The sequence below is a fragment of the Mytilus californianus genome, unplaced genomic scaffold, assembly GCF_021869535.1.
Source record: "Mytilus californianus isolate M0D057914Y unplaced genomic scaffold, xbMytCali1.0.p SCAF_7, whole genome shotgun sequence".
NCBI classification, from domain to species: Eukaryota; Metazoa; Mollusca; class Bivalvia; order Mytilida; family Mytilidae; genus Mytilus; species Mytilus californianus.
The window spans coordinates 7875136-7901110 of record NW_026262723.1 but is presented as its reverse complement, the minus strand read 5'-3'; the positions used below and the strand labels follow the sequence as shown (position 1 = coordinate 7901110).

The window sequence follows — 25975 nt, the reverse complement described above, 5'->3', positions numbered from 1 at the left end:
GGAAAACATATACACATTACAGGATAATATTAAAGGAAAAATATTTCTGACCATCCTGATACCAACTTAAGACATGCATTTTTGTGTCATAACTTTAGAATTTTTCTTAACTTGAGGCACTTTCAAAAATATCACATAGGAAGGAAATATGTCCTAAGACCATCTTAGATTTCTCAGTTTTTATTTTTCTATGTTGTGTTTGCATACTGTTGTTTGTTTTTTGGTCTTTTTATTTTTTTGCCATGGCGTTGTCAGTTTATTTTTGACTTATGAGTTTGAATGTCCCTGTTGGTATCTTAAGGCTCTCTTTTTAGTCCAAAAATACTTTCGAAAATCATGTATGCGTAATAAATGATATTCTATTTGAATATTCTTACAAAATACCGGATTTGTTTACTGTTTTTTGTTGTTGTCAGAATTACAAAATTGTGAACACAATATATTTAAGTGCGTAATAAATAAAATTTTATTTGAATAGTCTTAAAACATACCGGATTTGGTTTTTTTTATTGTGTTTTTCACATCTGATTTATGCTGATATTTACAACTTAACTTTATCAAAATTAATGGCAAATATTTTTTTATTCATCTGTAAGATATATAAAGAGGAAATCTGAATTCTCCGGGACAACATTCTAATCTGAATCATTCTATGTACACTGCACACAAGTGAGGGCATGGATCTTACTCTGTGGAAGTTTGTACTTATTTTTCTTGTGACTTTTGACTTTGTTACAGGTAAATTTTGTTTTCTGTACATGTAAGAACAATATTTTTTTTAATATAATGCCTTCATTCAAAAGTTGATAGATATCTATTTCAATGTTTGTTGTAAGGTTTGGTTCTTATGCATTTGGAATTTGCCGTCCCGTGTGCATATTCTATTTTTTTCAAGATGACCACCACTTGTGACAGTTGTATATTAGCTGTTGACACTATTAAAAAAACACGGTTTTGATTTTTTGCTCTGTGTTGAAGGGCTCACTGTGACTTTGTGATGAAGAACAGTAATAAAAGCGCTGTTCCTTTGCTTTTTGTGTGTTTTTTGCTGTGCATGTACTGAGTTTGTGTCATGGAAGGATACCCCATATCCTTTGTTTTTCTATTATGTATTTATTAAAATATAAGATTGCTGTACAATTTCACTAAGATAAAGCAGTGTTCGAATTAATTAAAATTCATACTGAATATAAACAATGATGATTACTGTTGACATTGTTTAACATTTATTTCGGGGGGAAATGAACTCATCATAGATACCAGATTACTGGATTAAAATTTTGTACACCAGACGCGCGCTTCTACTTGAAAATTAATTTTTGAACTTGACATTATAATCAATCCTATTAATCGTTTGGAGATTGATAACATTAGAAATACAGAAAGATTGACTAGTTCATTTACAACTGAATTTACTCTTATCTAGCAGATGAATTGATATAAAGTTCGGTATCTATTAATTAAACTGCGTATGCTTCAAATTGAATCCTTAATACTTAAAAAAGGATAACATAAATGACCACAAATATTGGACAATACAACAGACCATACCAACTACTGACAACCAATACCTTCAGAAAATAGACGTCCAAACGAAGACAGACAACAACGAATAAAGCATTGCACAGATGATTTGACTTGGTAATTGGGAGACAATGTGGTAAAACACTTTAACGTGTGTACGTATCTCCAATAAACTCATCATCGATACCAACGTTTAACTTTACCATATATCGAACAAGTAAAACACACAACTAAAACCCTTCCCAGTCTATTATATCTTTGACTTGGATGGAGAGTTGTCTCATTGGCACTCATACCACATCTTCTTATATATAGCCCAAATACAAAAACAAGGAAATTAAAGACTGCACACAATTAAATAAGGAGAATTAAAATGTGCTACTACAGGAAGCGAGCCATAGCTTTTGGTTGAAAACCGATTGTTTAAACAAAATGAGAAAAAAAATTCCCAACAAGTTTCATGGAGGTTTCTTATACAATTCAGATCAAATGGTGAAACGATTCAAGTGAGGCCAGTTAGTAAATTTAATCCGACATTTAGAAATGAGGGATGAGAAAATGCGTCTCAAATTGTTTTTGTTAACGGGATTCAGAATATATTTGCAGATAAGATGCTGATAACAACTAGATATAATTTTTTAAGGGAAGTCACCTTAGACTGTGGAATTACCTAATAAATTATTTAAACATTATTGTACAATTTAACATGTCCTATTAGTGCTTTTTATCAATTAATCATCTCAGATGTGGTGATAATATTTACCTAAAACATTGATAACATCTTTAAAGTGAAAGCAATTGCATATAATTAATCTTTCATATAACTTGTATAAATATTCTTTCATCCTGGATTTGGTTTTTGTAACATCTTTAAAATTTTCATTTACTCTTTAAAGTGATTAAATTAATGTAAATATTATCAATCTGAATTCTCCGAAATATTGCTCTACTTTTACTGCATTATATTTACTATACAAACAAATCATTAAGGAAATGAATCTTACTCTGTGAAAGTTTGTTCTAATTTTAATATTGCAACTCTTTACAAATTTTACTTACGGAAACTCTTTTTGGAAACTGTTCACAGAATAAATTGAACATATTTGGTTCTGATTATATAACACTTTTTTCTTAATATTCCTGAGTATTTTGTTATGTGTAATGCCGATCAGAAATCAAACATGCTGGCATAAAACAAATATAGATTGAGAAGGGATCTTTAAGGGAATTAACTCTGACATGTAAACATTATCTTGTCGTAAATCGATACTAAGACTTTTATTCAAGCATGAATCATGTAACTTCAGACATGTTTGCATGCATTAAGTATTTTTAATGTTAAACAATGAACGCAAATGCGAGATTAATTATTTTGATTTCTGGGAATGCGTCAGACAAATAATGGTATGGAAATTTAAAGTGGCAGTTTTTGTCTGAGAAACATCACGTCGCTACAGTTGTTTAATAGAATAGATAACCTTAGCTGTATTTGGCAAAACTGTTTGCAATTTAAGGTCCTAATTGCTCTACAACTTCGTACCTTATTTGGCCTTTTAAACCTTTTTTGATTCGAGTGTCACTGATGAGTCTTTTGTATATAGACAAAACATGTGTCTGGCGTACACAGTTTTGTTCCTGGTATCTATGATGAGTTTATTAATATTTACTATGAGCAGAAGATAAAAGTGATAACAAAAGTAATTCTAAAATGGGACATGGCAAACCCCTTTTATAACTGTACATTTCACACCGCCTTGAACTGTACTTACATGTAAGTAGCATGAAGTTCATCAAGAAAGACAGTCCTGAATATATAAATGATTTTTAACTATTCTGCTGTAACATATAAAACAAACGCATGCAAACTTACACATTAGTTTTACCAATGCTAAATATTGTATTCCTTTATTATTATAGCATCGGTTGATCCTGAATGTGTCGCTAAAGCGAAAAGTGGCGATTGCCAATTTTACAGATGCTTTGAACAACAACGACAATGCGGTTCCTCTGAGTATCTTATTGCATATGGCTACAAGTACTGTAACAGAATAAAACTATTCTCCTCTAGTTTTACAAAAGCTGGAAAAAGATCGATTGACTGTTTTAAGACTTGTTTAAGAAAAGCTCTGATAGGAAAATATGAAGAATCTTTGGGGCCAGGACAGAAATGTAATGAGTTGAAGACGTATGCGTTTGACACACATGTTAAATGCCACCGGGATTGTGCATCCTGTGATGTCTATTTATCAAACTTGTCGGCTTTGCGTAAAGTTTACAGTTTCTCAGATCCTCTAACATTAGAAGCTTGGAAACAAATCTTAACGATAGGAAAACAGTGCAATCTTGGTTAACCAGGAACTAATTATGTATCTAATAAAAACATAAATTACTGCATTTCGTGTTGTAGTTGAGAGAGAACCAATAACTTATTACAGCAAAATACTATCATATACAACGACAAGACAAACAATCATCTGGATTTAAGATTTAAACCAAAAAGAAACCCTTCAAATTTAAGACTTAAAATCATTCATTTAAAGTGGAAACAATTAAATCGTGAACATGATAAGGATCTCCTGTGAGGTTTGTAAAATAGGTTTCTGTAATAATAGTTTTGGTTCCTAAAATCCTATTATCTGACATGGACATATTCTTAATTAAGGCTGTTTCCTTTATATTTACGAACTTTTATATTTGTTATATTAAAATTTAGTTTTTGGCAATTCTTAAAAAAGTAAAATCACAAAAATACTGAACTCCGAGGAAAATTCAAAAAAGAAAGTCCCTAATCAAATGGCAAAATCAAAAGCTCAAAATTATTTTAACAAAGTAGAATTGCCAAAGTTTAATATAACATATATATCCACTTCAGACCACAATGACAACGAAATAAGGAGTTAGGCTAAGGTACACTAATTTCCTCCAATTTCGTTTTTCTAAATTTACACCATGGAATGGGAATGCGTCCATACATGATTTTTAAATTCTAATTGATATTCATCGTGCCATTTTATGACCAGTTTTGTAAGTACCCTTAAAACCAGTCGATCATACTTGCAGGCGTGCATTGTTGTGCTTTTTTTAAAACACGTTTCTCAATGATAATAGCAATGACTGTTAACATGCGTTGTCGAAAAAAATCTTAAAGTAAATCTGAAAATATTTTTAGTCTGAATGCATATCAATGGTTGAAAATTAATTCTCGTACGATATTCTGGTGGATAGAACTTTTAATAGTGTGAAAATAACTTTTAATAGTGTGAAAATAACTTTTAATAGTGTGAAAATAACTTTTAATAGTGTGAAAAAAAATCGTTTATATTCGCGTGAAGTGGTGGATATCACATTCCATATTTTGAAGTTGTGCGTTGACTAGTAGTTCTGGTTATACAGATTAATCTTCCGGAGCACCTGAGCCACAACCCCCAGTTTTTGGTGGGGTTTGAATTGTCAGTCTTTATTTTTTTATGTTGTGTTATGTGTACTGTTTGTCAGTTGGTTCTTTTTCTTTTTTAGCCATGGCGTTGTCAGTTTATTCTAATTAAAATAAACAAGAAACTAAAGGGAAAGAACATTTTGTTCTCATTAACACCGTTGTTTTGTTGAAAAGTGTCCTAAACGTTTTTTTTTCATCAGTTTTCACATTTTAAGAACTTTGGTCCATGTTGAGCACATCAGAAACTGAATTTCTTTTAAAGCATTTACATCGAAGACAAAATGGCATGAAATTTAGTCCATACAATGGCATGAAATTTAGTCCATACAATGGCATGAAATTTAGTCCAAACAATGGCATGAAGTTTAGTCTATACAATGGGATGAAATTAAGTCAATACAACGGCATGGAATTTATCCTATACAATAGCATGAACTGTAAGTCAATATGAGCATCTGCGTCATAATGAAATTCGCAAATCGCCATAAATAATTATCATTTTATCCATTAACCTTTAACACACGAGTAAGATCTTATCATAGAAATCCTATTGTTTATTTGGCAGTTGGTTGAGAGAAAAAAAATTTGTCATAACAATCGCATTATTTCCTTAACTTAACATCACGAATAAAACATCAAGAAATACCACCACCGGAGAAGATAATGGAATAAGTCTCATACTGCCTTGGTCATAATGCTTTGATTATATTTTATGTTAACTTTGCATCGGATCTGAAAATACACAGAAAGCAACAAACATAAAACGTGTATCTTATTACTGCTTAATGATTTCCAGTATTCTAATAAAATGAATAAACTATAGTCAATTCAGAACAACATCTGTCAAGAAGTTGTATACTGAAAATTATTTAAAAGTGTGCAGTCATATACACGAGGTGCCTTTTTATCGTTCGCATATATGTATGTTTAAGTTTTTGGTTATGTGTCTGTTTTTGTTTTTGTTGGTTTTGTGTTTTTTTGTATGTTTCCCAAACGCGTTGCATACATGTTGTCAATATAATAAAGTATTTATCAATATAACTTGAAATCCGTTTATTATTATACCATGTATACTTTAGCACACCGGAAATTGTTTTTGTATTTATCATACGCGATATTTTGTCTATCCCAAAGCAATGTTTTATCGATTGCGCGCTTTACTAAATACAGATGGTTGTTATGTACATATGACGTCATAGTTATAGTCAATAATAACATTCAGAATAATAAATTAAATAAAGCTTGGAATTGACAGAGCAGATTGTTAATCCCCGAAAGGAAAACATTGTGAATCTTTGGTGGACTACCAGGACAGCGCCGAGGAGTTTGTCACAACAGTAAGTGAACTTTTGAAGCGAGAACAGTTATTATAGGTTGTACCTCCTCTTGTGATAAATGACTTAGTAGTTTGTTTTCATTGGTAACCATTATGTTTGAAAGTTATTTAGTTATTTTCATTATAGATCGAGATAATTGTATTAGAAAGCTTGTAACGCTGATATTTTAACAAATTAACAATAAAGGGGTTATGTTCAGTGAATCGAGGGGGTTGGAGAAGGGGGTTAAGCATATAACCAAATCTTTCCCTTCTCAGTTTCGGTATTTTTGACTAGGGACTAATTTTGATTTAATGCACCGAACTGTTGAAACATTTATCAACTGAACAAAACAATGAAAGAGAGGCGAAAAATACCAAAGGGATATCAAAACTCAAAAGTCGATAACAAACTGACAATGACATGGCATAAAAAATGAAAAACGACCAAAAAACAATCAACAGTCTACAAAACACAACATAGAAAACTAAAGGCTGAGCAAATCGAACATAACCAAAAATCCTCGGGTGATCTCATGTGTTCCGGAAGGGCAAATAGAGCCTACTTCACATGTGTCACCCGTTGTGTTGCTCGTGATAGTTCATAGACGCTGAAAAGTCAAATAAAGAATCATTTAAGAAGGAAAAGATAAGGTAAGTTGATATTTGATATATACGTTGGTTAAAGTTTAGTTGTTTTATAATTCATTTATCAAATTATAAATCGTCAATTGATACAACATTTTTTTATAATGGCGAAATTTTTTATCCAATTGCGTTAATCTAAGTTTGCGGGAATACAATTGAAATCAAAATACCGGGTGTCACTCAAAATGATTAGTTGATTAAAAAAATTTGGCTAGTAGGCATCCGAAAGTGACCTCTTACTAGAGATTTACAATAAATGTAGGACCCGAGTCCGAATACGAGCCAGTGTAAGCCAGTTCAAATGACGGGGCGATCTCAAAATAATAAAATTATTGTAAACATTGTACTTTAATCATTATAGTATTAATTGAAAAGTTGATTTCGGTGATTGACAAAACAATGACAACCGCAATCTTTAACTAGGTGTGAGACGAGGAAGCCTCATACGAGTTCCAATGACTTTATAACATTCCAATTCGCCAATAACATGTTAAACGGAGATTCTGTATTCTGCAATGAGTCTGTTGAGTCTCTTATGCTTTCTTTTTTTTTTGTGTTCGGCTTTCTGGTTCACTGCTGTCTGGTGTATGTCGTGTATGACTGATAAAATAATTCAACCTCTTCCTCTTGACGAGGATCCGGTGCCACCAACTCCTGTATGAGCAGTATAAAAACCTGAACTTCAAAAAATGAATGATGGGCCTACAGCAAAAGCTGAAAAAATTGCCACAGATAAGCATCCCTTCGTAAATTTTGCGGACGCCATCACGAGTTGTTTGACCGTTATGGAATATCCGTTTCACAGATGATAGCAGATATGTTCCAAATGTCGTAACTACAATCCCGTCTCCTTTTCCCCTAATTTGACCTACAGAATTAGACTTATTAACGGGTTTGTACTAACATGAGCAAAACGACGGGTGCCACATGTGGACCAAGATCTGGTAACACTTCCGGAGTACGTGAGATCACCCCCAGATTTTGGTGGGGTTCGTGTTGCTCAGTTTTAAGTTTTCTATGTTGTGCTTTGTATACTGATGTTTGTCTGTTGGTCTTTTTATTTTTTCTCCATGGCGTTGTCAGTTTATTTTCGAATTATGAGTTTGAATGGCACATTTTGCCATTATAATAATATTTGGTATAGTTCGTCGCTCTTTTAAACAGTTAATTTTTTATCGATATCAATACATTATCAAAAATATTTTATCTATCACGAATTCGTCGACCTATACGACGTGTCTGCGTCCTAATGCAGAAGCGATATGTTCTTTAGATACCAGTATAGACGTCATATCTGTAGATTTACTGATTATATCCTATTCCTTTACGTTCGAAAACCATGAATGCATAATAAATGATATTTTATTTGAATATTTTTACAAAATACCGGATTTTTTAAATGTTTTTATGTTGTTGTTTGTATTATATAAATGTGAACACAATATATATGTAAGTGCGTTATAAAATAATTTTTATTTGAATAGTCTTAAAACATAGCGGATTTTTTTTTACTTGTGTTTGTCACTTTTATTTAATGTTGACATTTACAATTCAAATTAATCAAAATTAATGGCAAATAATTTTTTATTCATCAGTTAGATATATAAATAGGAAATCCGAATATCTCCGGGACAATATTCTACTCGGATGCATTCTATTTACACTGCACACCAGTTAGGGCATGGATCTTACTCTGGAAGTTTGTACTTATTTTTCCTGTGACTTATCCGATATGTACTACACGTAAATTTTGTTTTATTTACATGTAAGACAAATATTTTTTAAATATAATTTCTTTATTTAAAAGTTTATAGATATCTATTTCAACATTTGTTGAATGGTTTGGTTCCTATGCACCTGGAACTTGCCCTTCCCTGTGCAAATTCGATTTTTCAAGGTCACCACCACAAGTGCTATAGTTGTACATTAGCTGATTAGCTGTTGCACTATATTTCGAGGTTGTAATTCTATTTACGACATTAAAAAAAGATTGACGAGAAATTGCGTCTAAAACTATTTATGTTAACGAGAAACAGAATATATTTGCAGATAAGATGTTGGTAGCGACAGTGCAGTTATTTAGAAATTATTCAACATGTTACATTCTGTATAACATGTCACTCTGTAAAAGAACCCTTTGTTTTAACGTTTGCAAAATCAAAATTGAAATCATCTCCTTTGTTGTATATTTTGAAATTTGTCATCTTGTATTAATGCAGTTATGTTTAAACATTATTTTAAATAAATATATTTATGATGTTTAATACACTCGAGATTATCAGTTAGTAGGAACCAGTACTCGAATATCACATGGTATACATATCAAGAATAAAAACATCATCTGAAATATGAATAATAGATGATGGCTGTATGCCAATGATACAGCAACACAACGATACAAAAACACAAAGGCCGTCTTGTCTAAGGGATCAACATGCATTCACAACACTAGACAGACATGTCAACCTTCAAATCACCGGATTCTAAAACAGTAATGATTAAAATTAACACAGACTATAAAAAAATTTTGCCATCGTCATCAAATGGACAAAAATAATAAGATATAACAAAAGAGAGTGTGGAAGGTTTTACAAAATAGAGAATAATGGCCAAAAAGTAGATTATCATCATGATCATATAGTTTTAAAATATGAGGAATAAAAAATAATTTGCCAATAAATATTATAAATAGATAAATATCGCATAAAACTAAATAATACAGCAATGAAGACACATAATATAGACCTGCACAAAGAATAATCACTGACAAGATAACAGTCTTAAGACAAGCACATGCACATCTTGAGGATGCTTATTTTTTAAGGTCTAACCCGCATCCTTTTTAATCACGATCAGCGGAGGGGGACATAAAATATATAAAAAATTAAAAAAAACGTTGAATGAAAATCCGTGCAAAGGAAAACACTCAACAGTGTAAAGCAGTCTATAATGGCGGAAAACAGATAGGAAATACAACTACGGTAAAACCATAATTATAATGCATCAATGCTCGCTGTTACAAAAACAATCTCAAGATACTTAACCTGCTGATATGAAATCATGCCGTTCTTCACTCTGTGAAATGCAGAATTTAAGATATTAGTTATAATTTGTCTAAAATGGCCTACAGTATATCTCATACATAAACTCAGTGGGGTTGTAAGGAATATCCGGGAAACTGAAGTTGATAGCGTCACCGATATGCAACTATTAAAACAAATCAATTACATACCACTGGCAAAGGATTCCTAAAGGGAAATCACCTTAGACAATAGAATTACCTATACAAAGATGGAAACATTATTTCACAATTTAACAAGTCCTGTTAGTGATGTCATTCAATTAATCTTCTTTATATATATAATAGATGTAGTTACGATAAATAAAATCCGTAAAATGAAAACAATTGTATGTAAATAACCTTTCATCTAACATGTATAAATATTCTTACATCCCGGATTTCGTTTATATAACAGATCTTTTTAATTTTAAAATTTACTCTTTTAAGTGATTAAATCAATGTAAATATCAATGGTTATTAATATATATAAATGGAAAATCTGAATTCTACGGAACATTATTCTACTCGAACAACATTATACTTACCATACAAACAAAAATTTAGGGTAATGGATCTAACTCTGTGGAAGGTTGTATTAGTTTTTTATATTTAAATAATTTTTTACATATTTACTTCAGGTTAATTTTGTAGTTTTGCCTAGCAAAAATTTATTCATTACTATATTTCAATTAAAAAAACATACATTTCTATTTCAATTCAACGGTTGTTGATGTTTTGGTTGTCGGTCACTTGGTACAAGCTAAGTCGTCACCGGTTCAAATCTAATTCCTTCAAAGTCGCCTCCACAATTTTACAAGATATGTTGACCCTATTGAAAATACAAGTTTCTTCTTGGAAACTCTTCTTGGAAACCATTCACAGAATAAATTGAACCTATTTTGTTCTGATTATATAACACCTTTTTCTTAATATTCGTTAGTATTTTGTTCTGTGTAATGCCGATCAGAAATTAAACATGCTGACATAAAACAAATATAGATTGAGAAAGGAATTAACTTTGAAATGTTAACATTATCTTGTAGTAAATCGATACTAAGACTTTAATTCAAGCATTAATCATGTAACTTCAAACATGTTTGTATGCATTATTTGTTTTTCGTACATTATTTTGTACATAAATCATGCCGTTAGTTTTCTCGGTTTAATTGTTTTACATTTGTTATTTCGGGGCCTTTTATAGCTGACTAGGCGGTACGGGTTTTACTCATTGCTGAAGGCTGGACGGTGACCTATAGTTGTTAATTTCTGTGTCATTCGGGCTCTTATGGAGAGTTGTTTCATTGGCAATCATACCACTTCTTCTTATTTTTATATTAAGTATTTTTAATGTTAAACAATGGACGCAAATGCGAGATTAATTATTTCGATTTCTGGAAATGCTTCAGACAAATAATGCTATGGAAATTTTAAGTGACAGTTTTTGTCTGAGAAACATCCCGTTGCTACAGTTGTGTAATATAAAAGATTACCTTAGCTGTATTTTTTGGCAACCTTTCTCAATTTTGGGTCCTCAGTGCTTTTTAACTTCGTACTTTATTTGGCCTTTTTAACTTTTTTGATTCGAGTGTCACTGATGAGTCTTTTGTATTTAGACAAATCACGCGTCTGATGTACACAATTTTGTTCCTAGTATCATGATGAGTTTATTTATATGTACTATTAGCAGAAGTGATAACAAAAGTAATTCAAAAATGGGACATGGCACAAACCCCTTTATACCTGTAAATTTCAAACCGCCCTGAACTGTACTTTTAGTCTTAGATGCATGATTTGTTTTATTAGTTGTTATTGGCTTTGAACTAGCTGTCAGTAACTGCGAGTACGCTCAGATCTGTATATATAGTCTTTTTGTTGTGGGGATGTATAAGTACCCTGCTACGTCCACTCTGTGTTTGTTTTTGTTAGATGTAGTTCTGCTATGTATCTGACGAGTTAATCCCTTTTCAACTGGTTTTTAATAGTTTGTTCTTATGTTGTAATGTTACACCATTGTCCCAGATTAGATGAGGGTTGGCGCGCCTTCCAACTGGTTTAACCCCGCCTTACTCTGTATGTGCCTGTTCCAAGTCAGGAGCCTGTAATTCAGTGGTTGCCGTTTGTTGCTGTATAACATATTTGTTTTTTTGTTCATTATTTTGTACATTAATCGGACCGTTAGTTTTCTCGTTTGATTTTTTTTACGTTTGTCATTTCGGGACCATTTATAGCTGACTGTGCGGTATGGGTTTTGCTCATTGTTGAAGGCCGAATGGTAACCTATATTTGTTGATTTCTGTGTCATGTTGTCTCTTTTGGAAAGTTGTCTCATTGGCAATCATACCACATCTTCTTATTTTTATATTTACATATAGATAGCATGACCGAAGTTCGAAAAGAAAGTCAGTTTTAAATATCTTAATGTAATTGGTTTCTACCTATTCTGCTGTAACATATTAAAATAACGCATACTAACTTACACATTAGTATTAGCAATGCTAAACATTGTATCCCTTTATCATTATAGCATCGGTTGATCCTGAATGTGTTGCTAAAGCGAAAAGTGGCAATTGACAATTTTACAGATGTTTTGAACAACAACGACAATGCGGTTCCTCTCAGTATCTTATTGCATATGGCTACAAGTACTGTAACAGATTAAAAAGTTTCTCCTCTAGTTTTACAACAGCTGGAAAAAGATCGATTGACTGTGTGAGGATTTGTTTAACAAAAGCTCTTATAGGAAAATATGAAGAATCTGCGGGGCCAGGACAGAAATGTAATGAGTTGAAGACGTATGCGTTTGACACACAAGTTAAATGCTACCGGGATTGTGCATCCTGTGATGTATATTTATCCAACTTGTCGGCTTTGCGTAAAGTTTACAGTTCCTCAGATCCTTTAACATTAGAAGCTTGGAACCAAATCTTAACGATAGGAAAACAGTGCAATCTTGGTTAAACAGAAACTAATTATGTATCCAATAAAAATATACATACTGCATTTCTTGTTGTAGTTGAGAGAGAACCAATAACTTCTTACAGCAAAAGAAATACTATCACAAACAAGAACAACACAAATAAGCATCTGGATTTAAGATTTAAACCAAAAAGAAACCCTTCAAATTTAAGACTTAAAATCAGTCATTTAAAGTGGAACCAATTAAATCGTGAACATGATAAGGATCTCCTGTGAGGTTTGGAAAATAGGTGTCTGTAATAATAGTTTTGGTACCTATAATCCTATTATCTGACATGGACATATTCTCAATTAAGGCTGTTTCCTTTATATTTACGAAGAATGGCTTAAGGGGGTACAGAACACCTAAGGGAGTTAACTCCTTAATATCAGCTGAGCGTTTTAATCACATACTATTAGTAAGGAGAAATCAAGCTTTTCAACGATCAAAATTTGTGATTGTCAAATTGCTATATATCCAACCAAATTATTCCTGTGAATTGTGTGGTTCAAATTTCTAAAAAATTTCATATTTTTGTAAACAGGTCAAAGTAAATATTTTGTCAAAACTTTATGAAAATTAAACGAGCCAAATTTATTTTAGTCAAAGTGTTGGGTACCCCCTTAATCAAACTTATATATGTGTTATATAAAAAAAAATGTTTTGGCAATTCCTAAAATCATTTTAACAAAGTAGAATTATGAATTGCCAAAGTTTAATATAACATATGTATCCACTTCAGACCACAGTGACAACGAAATAAGGAGTTAGGCTTAATTAAGTACACTAATTTCCTCCAATTTCATTTTTCATAAATTTACACCATGGAATGGGAATGCGTCCATGCATGATTTTCAAGTCTTGTTGATATTCATTGTGGCATTTTATGTTAAAAGAAAACTGAATATGACCAGTTTTGTAAGTACCCTTACATAAAGGCAACAGTAGTATACCGCTGTTCAATTGTCAAAATTCCATGAAGCAAAAACAAATTAAAAAAGTAACAAACTAAAACCGGGAGAAACACATCAACTATAGGCGGAAAACAACGGAAAACAACGGAACAACAGAAACACTGAACTACAACAAAAGCAAACGCCAGCATACATAGAAACAGATTGTCTGATAACAACTGCCATATTCCTGACTTAGAACAGGACATTTTAAGAAAAAATGATGGATTAAACCTAGTTTTATGGCTAGCCAAACCTCCCGATTATATGGCAAAGTTGAAAATATCGCTAAAACGACAACACTACATGACAGGAACACAGAACAAACAAACGCAAGAACACTCATCACAGAGAAATACACAAATAAATAATATATTAGTACATTATAACATGTAAACACTTCCCATGAATTTACGACAGCACACCAGGACACCACAAACGAAATATAAACTACGCGTCACATGAATGGATCAACGTCACAAAAAGTGACGTATTTTTTGTGACGTAAATATTATCACAGGTAAATTTCTAAAAATAAAATAGATTTGTTTTATCTATAGACACGTACAAGAATATCAAATCGGGATTTAGTTTGTAATGGTGTTATTTTATGTATTGTTTAACCATGACTGTAATATTGAAATGGAATTGTGTTTGTTATGGTGTTATTATTTGTATGATCTAACCATGTTGGTTTTCTTTTAAATCAAAACTGTGTGTAAACAAAAAAATCCTGTGCATATAGTTGCTTTAAACTTAAAATCATAGCTGATTTTTTATCTTAACTTTAACATACATATAGAAAATAAAAATAAAATAACTGTAATATAACTCAAGATCATGTAAGACCAAACAGAAAACACACATGAAAACAAACAACATTAAACAAAACCCTGTAGATTAACTCGACTATACTGACAAATAAGACATATGTGAAATGTACCGAAAATACAGAATTCAAACCATAAACGAAATAAACAGACAACAACTCAGCATAAAATTATCCACCGGACCCACACGTATAAGAAAGAAACAACAAAATGCTCGATAGCGGGATATATAAATACCGAACCACGTCGTCTCTAACAGCGAACACCAACTTGAAACCAGTCGATCATACTTGCAGGCGTACATTTTTTTAAACACGTTTCTTAAAAATAATAGCAATGACTGTTAACATGTGTTGTCGTAAAAAATCGAGTTATGATTATTGAACAACGGTATACTACTGTTGCCTTTATCTAAAGTAAATCTGAAAAGTCACATTAATACTTTTAGTCTGAATGTATATCAATGGTTGAAAATCGATTCTCATACGATATTCTGGTGGATAGAATTTTCAAAAGTATCCACTTCAGATCACAAAGACAACGAAATAAAGAGTTAGGCTTATGTACACTAATTTCCTCCAATTTCATTTTTCCTAAATATACACCATGGAATGGTTTAGTCTGAATGTATATCAATGTATATCAATGGTTGAAAATTAATTCTCATACGATATTCTGGTGGATATAACTTTTAATAGTGTGGATAGAACTTTTAATAGTGTGACAAAAACATTTTTATGATTTGTATTCGCGTGAAGTGGTGGATATCACACTCCAGATTATGGAGGTGTGCATTGACTTGCAGTACTGGTTATACAGATTAATCTTCCCGAGCGACTTATGAGTTTGAATGTCCATTTGGTATCTTTTGACTCTCTTTTACAGATTACAGATCATGTCGGAAGTTTAGGCTTTTAAAGATAATATCTAATTTTGCAAACACTGCCAGATTTTGTTTTATCTATTCCTGGAAAAAAATTATTGAAAAAATTATTGTTTATATACCTTAAAAATCACAAATTTGAATGGAATTGGACAGTTTGAACATTGCAGTATTTGTTTATGAGAAATAAAAATGACCCATCATTTGCCAAGGGAAACCCCATAGTAAGTAATTTGGAGTATAGTAGGTTCACAGTGGTAAAATAGGCTGAAGGTTCAAGAAAAAGCAATGGCAAAATTCATGTTATCGAAAGGAAAACGCCACACCAAAGTTGGATAACAAAACAAAACGGGTAAACAATGGCACTTTACTGTTGAAACTCTGAGAATCCTAATAAGGGGTTTAAAAGGGGTTGCGGAATTAAAATGGTTACATTCAGAAAAAGGCAAAATATATGTGCTAAGGGAATCCCCCCATCCCTTATTGGGTTCTTTTGTTTTAGAGTTGTCAGATAAGTATTGGACGAAAGATCAGCATGTACACAGACAAATTTTGCTCTTTTGAATTTCACATGAATGTCACATTGAAAATTTCATGTGAAATTACCTCAAAACAAACTTATACGTTTAACTCATGTGAAATTTCTTACGTTAAATTCACGTGAACTTAAACCCCCGCCCCAGAAGTGTCTTTTTATATTTTTCATGACTTTAATACAAATTTTGAATTTAGATGTTTTTTGAATAACTTTATTTTGAAATTCACGTGAAAAAATTCATGTGATTTCACGTAAATTTTTACGTGAGTTTCACGTAATAGCTCGTTTTATTTGAGATGAAATTTATATATGCGAATTCAACGTGAGATTCACACGAATGAAATTTTCCTTTGTATGTGTATCAGATATCAATCGTAGCTTAACATAGGGTTCGTGTTGCTCAGTCTATAGTTTTCTATGTTGTATTTTATTTACTGTTGTTTGAATATTGGTAGTTTTTCTTTTTTAGCCATGGCTTTGTCAGTTTAGTTTCGACTCATGAGTTTGAATGTCCGTTTGATATCTTTCGCCTCTCTTTTAAACAGTTGATTTTTCATCCGTTTCACAACATTAACAAAAATATCTTAACCATCACGAATTCATACGATGTGCCTGCGTCTTAACTCAAAAACGACATGTTCTTTAAATACCAGCATAGACATCAGATCTGTAAATTTACTGATTGTATCCTATTCTCTATGGTGACATTTTGCAAAATACCAGCGAAAATGTAAACGACATATTCTTTGTAATAACCCAAATTTGTCAAATTATAGAAATAAGATATAAATGAATGTTAACCCCCTGATTTCATTCTAACTAAATCAAACATTAATAGTGATGACTTTCCTTTTTTACCTCAATATAACATTTTCTCTTGGTAATTAATCTGCAGACAAATTTATTGACAATGGAACGACTTTTCCTATTTTTATTTTCCTATTTTTAAATTTTCATGATGTTGATGTCAATGTTCCGTTGGCTATAAAGTTTTTCTTTGGTTTGAAGTGGATGTGTTTGCAGTTACGTCTTGTATTTTAATTGGGATACACATATTAAAAATCGGTCAAAACATTTTTCTAAATTTATCACAAAAAATAGACATTTATCATGGAAATGATTAAAAGTGATAAAACATTGCCTTTCCACTACACTGTTTTTTTTCTGCAGTAACGGCAGTAATGGCGGAAAAGTCCTCAACAAATTTTTAACTGCAAACCTAAAAACGTCATAAAGAGTCAGAGAAAAACACGACCTTGTGCAATGGCAAATATAGATATCGACAGATAGTAGTGCATAGCAATGATATTTAGTTGGGTTTTAATTTATTGATAACAAAAACAATATTTATACCGATAAAAACAATATTCAAAGATCTGATTAAAGCGTTGAATTGATAACCTTTTAGAATAAATTTATTTAAATAATTTATAAAAAGTCCCGGATCGTATCTTAGTTTACGGGCTTGGTAAACAACATCACCGTAACATTATGATGTACAATCTCGTTTGTAATAAGTTTAATACAGGTACATCCAAACCTACTTCTGCGTTATTCTTTGAATCTATGAAATACTCCACTGGAATCAATGGTAGATATTTACGCATACAAAGTATATAATTTCATTTATTATTTAATATGTACACATTTCGCGCAAAAATCTTTGGAGGTTATCTTTAACTTTCAAACTCTGTCGAATATACAAAATACATCTATAATAATATGAGTGTTTAAGAGATTTTAAGTATATACCGAGGTAATAGTATTTTTTTTTTGGTAGAAAACATAAAGAAATGAAAAATGAAAAATTATTTTTATATATTAGATTGAGCATCATTTAAAAAGTTATCACTAATAAGTATTGCTAGGCACTGCCAATATCGGTTTTTGTTTAGTTGCTACAATATTGCTGATTTGTTTTTATCTATTTTCGTCTACTTTTACTTTGCTTCCAACCTTTAGAAAGGTTCGTATCTAAGCGTATCTGGTAGTGCCTAGTTCAGAAAAAAACCTAATGAGTCTTTAAAATTTAATAAGAATAAAGGATGTCTGAAGATTCAAAAATCACAATCGCCACTTAATATATAATCTCACAAATAATAATATAATCCCACTAAGTGAATGCTGAACTTTACCTCACTTGTACTTTCTAAACGTGATCAATATATTTCGATTAAAACAATTATGAAAACAATCTTCCCATAAACACCGTTGTTTTGTTGAAAAGTGTTCCAAACGTTTTCGTTTTCATCAGTATACATCTTTTAAGAGCTTTGGGCTAAGTAGATCACATCAGAAACTGAATTTCTTTTGAGGCATTTACATCGAAGATGATCACGGTACTTCTTGATCCGCAATACATAGATTACCGGATCTAGTAGAGGATTTAACAATGCAAACACATTGTTGAAAATTATAAATAGTGTATCAATTATTTCAGATCCATTTCCCTTGTAGAGAAGGACTACAGCAATACCTCGTAGTATAACTACTACTAAAAGAAGTGTTATTATCAGACCAAGCGTTACTAAGTTTTTACGCATCCTTACTTTATCTTCCTTTGTCAATTTGTTGACCGTAAATACTTTAATTCGATAATTTTTATGTGAATTAGTTATCCGATATACCACAACTCCGTAACAAGAGGTAATTAAAACAAAAACACAGAGACAAGGAATGTCGTGTGAAAAAAGAATCAATGGAACAGCGGTGTGTTTAGGTTCACAGGCAATAGGTCCACCAATTGTTTCTATTCCAAATCTCATCAAAGCAATGATGTGACAAAGTATACAACAAAGTACAACAGATTTGTTACTGGTTAAATGCGCCAATATTCTTTTCTTTGGTGTAAATGTTGCATTAAGTCGTTCGAGGCATATCAATAAAGTCTGTATAAAAGACCACAATAGTGTTCCACATATTAGATGCGTCAACATCATGCACTGGTATTGGAATGTAGCACTTTTTGAATCCATTAAACGCAGAATATTATGATAGATGAATTCTAGACCTAATGCGATATCACTGAGACTTAGATACAAAACTAATACCACGAAATGATTCTTTCTTAATTCTTTTGAAGATATCAATATGTATATGGAGCAACCATGAAGCAACAGTAGTAAAGTAACAATTCCAAAATTACCTATCTTTATAACTTGCCACATTGTTTATTCAATATAATGGCATGAAATTTAATCCATACAATGGCATGAAATTTAGTCCATACAATGGCATGACATTTTGTCCATACAATGGCATGACATTTAGTCCATACAATGGCATGAAATTTAGTCCAAACAGTGGCATGGAATTTAGTCCATACAATGGCATGAAATGTTGTCCATACAATGGCATGAAATTTTGTCCATATAATGACATGGAATATATCCTATACAATAGCATGAAATGTAAGGCAATATCAGCATCTGATTCATAATGAAATCCGCAAATCGCCATAAATGATTATCATATTATCAATTAACTTTTAACACCTGAGTAAGATCTTGTTATAGAAATCCTATTGCTTATTTGGCAGTTGGTTGAGAGAAAAAATATTGTCATGACAATCGCATTATCTCCCTAACTTAAAATCACGAATAAGACATTAAGGAATACCACCACCTGAGAAGATAATGGAATAACTGTCATACGGACTTGGTCATGATGCTTTGATTATATTTTATGTTAACTTTGCATCGGATCTGAAAAAACAAAGAAAGCAAAAAATACAATATGTGTATCTTATGTCTGCTTAATGATCTCCAGTATTCAAATAAAATGAATAAACTATAGTCATCTGTCATGAAGTTATATACTGAAAATGATATAAAAGTGTGCAGTCATGTACACTTGGTGCCTGTTTTGTTTTTTTTTTGTTGTTGTTTTTTGTTCGTTTTTTTGTGTTTTTAATATGTTTGCCAAACACGTTGCATACTTGTTGTCAATATAATAAAATATTTATCTTTAGGACTTGAAATCCTGTTATTATTGTACCATGTATACTATAGCACACCGGAAATTGTTTTTGTATTTATTATACGTGATATTTTGTTTGGCTAATGCGAGGGAGATATTCTACTCTAACCCATGGCTTATATTGTATTCTAACATGACGTTCTTCAAACGCTTTGAGTACACACCCGTGGTAAAATATGAATATATTGTTTGAGCTGTTCCGATCGTACTCCCGCGTCACATGCTTTTTTATGAATGAGCTACCCGACGTCATAGAATGATGACGTAAGAATATAAGCATTTTACGGGAAAATACACGCTTGTGAAACCGAAAATCATCACAACAAGGAAACGTAAACAAACGATGCTATAATGTGTTATATAAGCCATTTTTTTTTTACATATAAGACATATAAATACAATTATCATTTAGATTTATCCAAACCTATCTAAATATGTCATTGTAAATAGTTTAAGCATGCCATTTATTCAGTTTGCTCCGTTCTTTTACATCAATTTAATAGTGCGTTTATTTATGGGAATGGCAAATAATGCCTTTACCTAGACCACTTCGATCTAAAAGAATTGCCGTATTTGTCCTATTAGAATCGAAATAATTCATGGGGGCTTGAATATATCGTGATTTTACCGCGGGTTGTCCCTTTATGCCGATATTTTACCCCTCGCTATCGCTCAGGGTAAAATATTTGTCATAAAGGGCCAACCCGTGGTAAAATCACGATATATTCAAGCCCCCATTAATTATTTCTTAATTACCCTTCTCGGAGATGTTTTATCGATTGCGCGCTTTACTTAATACAGATGGTTCTTATGTTCATATGACGTCATAGTTATAGTCTATAATAACAGAACATTCAGTTTAATAAATTAAATAAAGCTGAGGGTTGATAGAGAAGATTGTTAATCCTCGAAAAGAAATCATTGTGAATCTTTTGTATGCTACCAGGACAGCGCAGAGGATTCTGTCACAACAGTAAGTGAACTGTAGAAGCGAGAACACTTATTTATAGGTTGTACCTCCTCTTGTGATCAATGACTTAGAAGTTTGGTTTTATTGGTAACCATTATGTTTGAAAGTTAGTTAATTATTTTCATTATAGATCGAGAGAATTGTGTAAGAAAGCTGGTAACGCTGATATTTTAACAAATTAAAAATAAAGGGATTATGTTCAGTGAACCGGAGGGGAAAGGGGGGGGGGGGGGGGGGGGGGAGTTAAGCATATAACCAAATCTTTCCCTTTACAGTCTCGGTATTTTTGACTAGGGAGTATCAAAAATTATGTCGGGTACTTTATTTTTGATTTAATGCACCGAACTGTTTCAACATTTCTCAACTCAACAAAACAGTGAAAGAGAGGCGAAAAATACCAAAGGGATATCAAAACTCTTAAGTCGATAACAAACTGACAATGACATGGCATAGAAAATAAAAAACGACCAAAAAACAAACAACAGTCTAAAACACACAACATAGAAAACTAAAAGCTGAGCAACACGAACCCAACCAAAAAACCTACTTCACATGTGTCACCGTCGTGAAGCTCATGTTAGTTCAATTAACACGCTGATAAATGAAGTAAAGAATCATTTAATAAGGGAAAGATTAGGTTAGATGATACATTTAATTGGTATATACGTTTGTTAAAGTTTATTTGTTTTATAATTTATTTATCAAATTATAAATTGTCAATTGATACAACATTTTATTGTTATAACGGCGATCTTTTTTCAATCCAATTGCGTTAATCTAAGTTTGCGGGAAGACGATTGGTAATCAAAGTGCCGGGCGTCATTCGAAATGATTAGTTGATTAAAGATTTGCCAAATAATCCTCCAAAAATGACCTTATATTGGGTGTTTTCAGATCATATTCGAGCGACAAACAAATCTGACGGATCAAAGTGCAACAACTTATTCTGCCAATCTGCCTAAGAATCAGGAAGTGGTGGTACAAACAAAAACTCCACTCAAGTTTACATTAGTTTCTGTTCAAAATGTATAATAGTTCACTCATTTAAAATTCGTTTCCTTTTCCTGCTCTGGTATTTCAAGATATAATTTAAGTTGAAATACACCAGAATTTATCAATTAAGGGGAGGTAATTCCGTAATTTGCAATCATCCTAACCAAAAGTTATCTAGATATTTCTCGAATTACCAGACACGCAGAAACGAAAGACTCGCCATTTCTTACTCAGTTTGAGGGTAACTTCAAAATAATGGCTTGGTGGGTGGGTTTTTTCGGCCTTGTTTTGAAATCTTCTAAATTGCTTGATTCTTACAAAGACTGACACTTACTTAATTAGATCTACATTTAGTAAAATTAATGTACCTTCTGTTAAAGAAGTGCATATAAGTCTAATAGGTATCACCCAACATTGACTACGCACGTTAAGGTTCTGTTTTTTAAGAGTACTCCCCATTTACTTTAAATTTTTAAATGACGTCGTTTGGTATATATGTTGGTTATCGGATGAACTTGAAAAAAGGTGTCCTGACCTTAATATAAAATTTACAGTTTTGTTGTTTTGTCATTCCACAGAAACTGAATAGGAAGACAATAATATTATGTTTTTAATGGCTTTGTAGACAATTATTACGATTACGATGAGAAACTCACATGCAAGAAAAAAAACAACAATTAAAGTAAGGAAATTGTACCCACTATATATATTTGATTGATTGTTGGTGTTTAACGCCACTTTTAGCACTCTTGGCCATTTCGTTGATGCAAGTTTTCATTGGTGGAGGAGGCCAGAGTGCCTGGACGGAACCACACGCATTTGGAAAGCATATGGCATCATATTGCAGTTAGCAGTTGTTTGCTCTTTCTCCTAAATAACACTTGCTTGGCGAAGAAACAGTTAATACCACTTATCAAGTCTTTGGGTTTTCCCAGACTGTTGATTGAACAATCAACCACTTGTACTCGGTATGGAATTTTACGATTTGAGGTTTTTTTTATAAAACATAACATTCCAGATTAGTATAAACATTCGGAAGCCAGAAAAAAAATTTTTCACGTGACAGTTTGGTAAATACATTAAATCACACACATATTGTTGTATAAAGCGTCTTCTAGGGACATATTTATCACTTACAGCTTCCTTATATCTAATAAACAGACTTATCATCGCCGTATACTGTCACTTTTGTCAGTACACGAAATTCATTATATCCGTAAGATTGGCAATTACCTATTGTAGACTCTCGTAAAGAAATAGTTTGGACATCATAAGATAATTAATAAAAAAAAAATGAAAATGTCATTCTTCAAGAGAGTTTCAAATGCAAATATGGAAAAATATACCTGTATATTTTTTATTTTACTTTTATTCGTTTTATCTTTTTATCTTTGTTTGATACTCTATCTTTCAAACTTTATTGATGTTTTAAAAAAAAAAATAAAAAAAAAAAAAAAAAAAAAAAAAATCTTAATATTTTTTAAAACTTCGGGCAAAAATAGACGATTTTCTCAACTAAAGTGATTTTAAAACTTGTGGCGTTAGTATTACAATGTAAGTGTAATATATATTTTTATCATGAGTTTGTGGATTCCGCCAGATCTTTTCGAGTAATAAACTTAATGTTATTTTTGGAAGAAAATGGATGTTGAGTATAAGTTATTGAGACAGCAACCCGACGACACGAAATAACCAGATGAAATGTATGAATATATATTTTGGATATGGACTTTTATATACTTATATAACGTAAGGAGATGTTGAATGATTCAATTGAGACAACGATGAAACAAAGTTGATAGTATAACTACTTATATTAAATCAAATGATGACAGTCAAAATTTACTACTCCACTTTAGATAATCCCCACTTATTTGTGTCTTCCCTTGCAAAGTGCCAATATGACGTATATGCAAACCGAAATTGGTGCTATCAGATAATTTAATTGATCTTGTATTATCTTAGTGTAAAATATTTGATATATCTTTCTGATAAACTAGAACACACCCGTGACATCGCGGGTCCGTGGATGAATTAAAGTACATGTACCTATGCTTTAATTTCAGCCTGTTTTTTTAGTACTCGTACTTTCATCTGATAAAGTCATGCTGATTATTGTAAGATGCACAGTTTTCTCTGCTTTCAAAATCTTTGTTTGAACCCGTCCTGGTTTTCTTACTACAATGAACTTACTATAAACTACATGTAAATATATTTTTGATTTAATTAACCTAAATTGACAGTGACGGATCCAGAAATTTTCATAAAAAAGGACCAACTGACTGTCATTAGAGGGGACCCGCTTAGACATGCTTCAGTGATTCCCAATATAATCAACCAAATTTTTCCCACAAAGGGTGGGGGCTGGCAGATAGAAGACGATTACAGAACTTGTAACTACAACCGGAAACTACATGTGACATATGTATACTATTGGTATCGGTATCGTATTCGACCCGGAACTTGTTAATTATTGGTAATGTTAATTATTTGGAAAACAAAAGGGCCTGGAATGGTATAATTTTTAAACAACACCATTGTCCAATATTAGTTATATATAAAGTTGACTTCTTTGATTAGTCGTTTTTAGGTCATGTCGGCTAACAAATTGGACCTCGTTTTTTTAGTAGTATAGATAGGTTGAAAACTATTTTTTAATTTTTTCATGATAAACTAAGGTATGACTGATATCAATATACCGTTATTAACTGGTAGAAATTAAATAAACTATTCCCAAGAAAATATTGATTTATCGGATTTGACAATATCTTCGTCAGTACAAAATGAGCTGTTTTCTTAATTCACCATTTTCTACATAAGGAGATGCCTGTACCAAGTGTTAGAATATGACAGTTCTTTTCCGTTCGTTTCATGTGTTTGAGCTTTTGATTTTGCCATTTGTTAACGGACTCCGTTTTGAATTTTTCTTGGAGTTTGGTATCTTTTTATTTTGCTTTTTATATCATACATCTCGAATGTCTTTTTGGTAAAGTGCATCAAAACATGGTCAAAATTACTTATGTTTAACAATACTTATTATAAATAGAACACATTTGGGGTTGATGATAATTAAACCTGTATCTTATAGAAATTATTATTTTGTCTGTACTTCTTTATCTTATCATATTTGGTTATGACGTTCAAGACAAACAGATTATCATTATTTCAGGCAAGAACTTAAAAAAGACTACGTTTATGAGTTGTTGTCAATTTGAACACTTCTCGTATGCTAGGTATCAGTCGATCTCGTCCTGTCTCTACTCCGACCGAAGCAATTGCGCAACATCGGTAGAATGTCGCAATACATCGGAGGCAATGCCGCAATACATAAACACGGCATTATAACCAGCTTATCTTCCAACAACATTACTATTCAGTTCCTGGCTCCTACTTTCACAGAAGTCGTCGAGATTAAGGAGAGATAACTGCAATGGAGACCATGTTACACTGTATCAACAACTTTATTTCTTTAAAACAAAACGCTTGTTAAAACAGAGTTATCTATCTTATACTATTTGATGTCATGAACAAAATTCGTGAAATTATTCGAAGAATGTTAATTGTGTAATTAATGTGAACCTGAATATAAATTTTTAAACATTAATTATGATTTAAGACAATTTATTTTACAATGTTTCTAAAAAATAATTTACTCATGAAAACGAACAAGTGAACACTATTTTACTATTAATGTTTGGAGAGTTGTGTGGCTTTGGGGATAAAATACTAGATCAATAATTCAAAGTAGACATAAAGGAGGCGCTCCGCTAAAAAGTAGTAGTTTAGAATATTGGTATTGTCAATGGGCAATTACTATCGATTCATTAACGAAAAATGAAAGATAATACATTTTAAAATGTTGCCGCCAAAACTTGATCATTATAAAACCA

The 25975-nt window shown here is 31.8% G+C and overlaps 1 protein-coding gene and 2 long non-coding RNA genes across 8 annotated transcripts in view; 2 read left to right on the top strand and 1 right to left on the bottom strand.

The window, feature by feature from the left end:
* LOC127708985 (coadhesin-like) overlaps positions 1–25975 on the top strand; it is a 152936-nt gene that overhangs the window by 62771 nt on the left and 64190 nt on the right. The gene's annotated exons all lie outside the window — the stretch shown is intronic.
* LOC127708997 (uncharacterized) lies at positions 645–3918 on the top strand. Its single transcript, XR_007985456.1, has 2 exons — positions 645–738; positions 3442–3918. It is a non-coding gene; the product is annotated as an uncharacterized LOC127708997 (long non-coding RNA).
* Positions 23512–25975, bottom strand: part of LOC127709004 (uncharacterized) — a 149825-nt gene continuing 147361 nt past the window's right edge. Inside the window, exon 2 of the long non-coding RNA XR_007985463.1 lies at positions 23512–23554. This is a non-coding gene — a long non-coding RNA (uncharacterized LOC127709004). The remainder of the gene's footprint in view (positions 23555–25975) is intronic.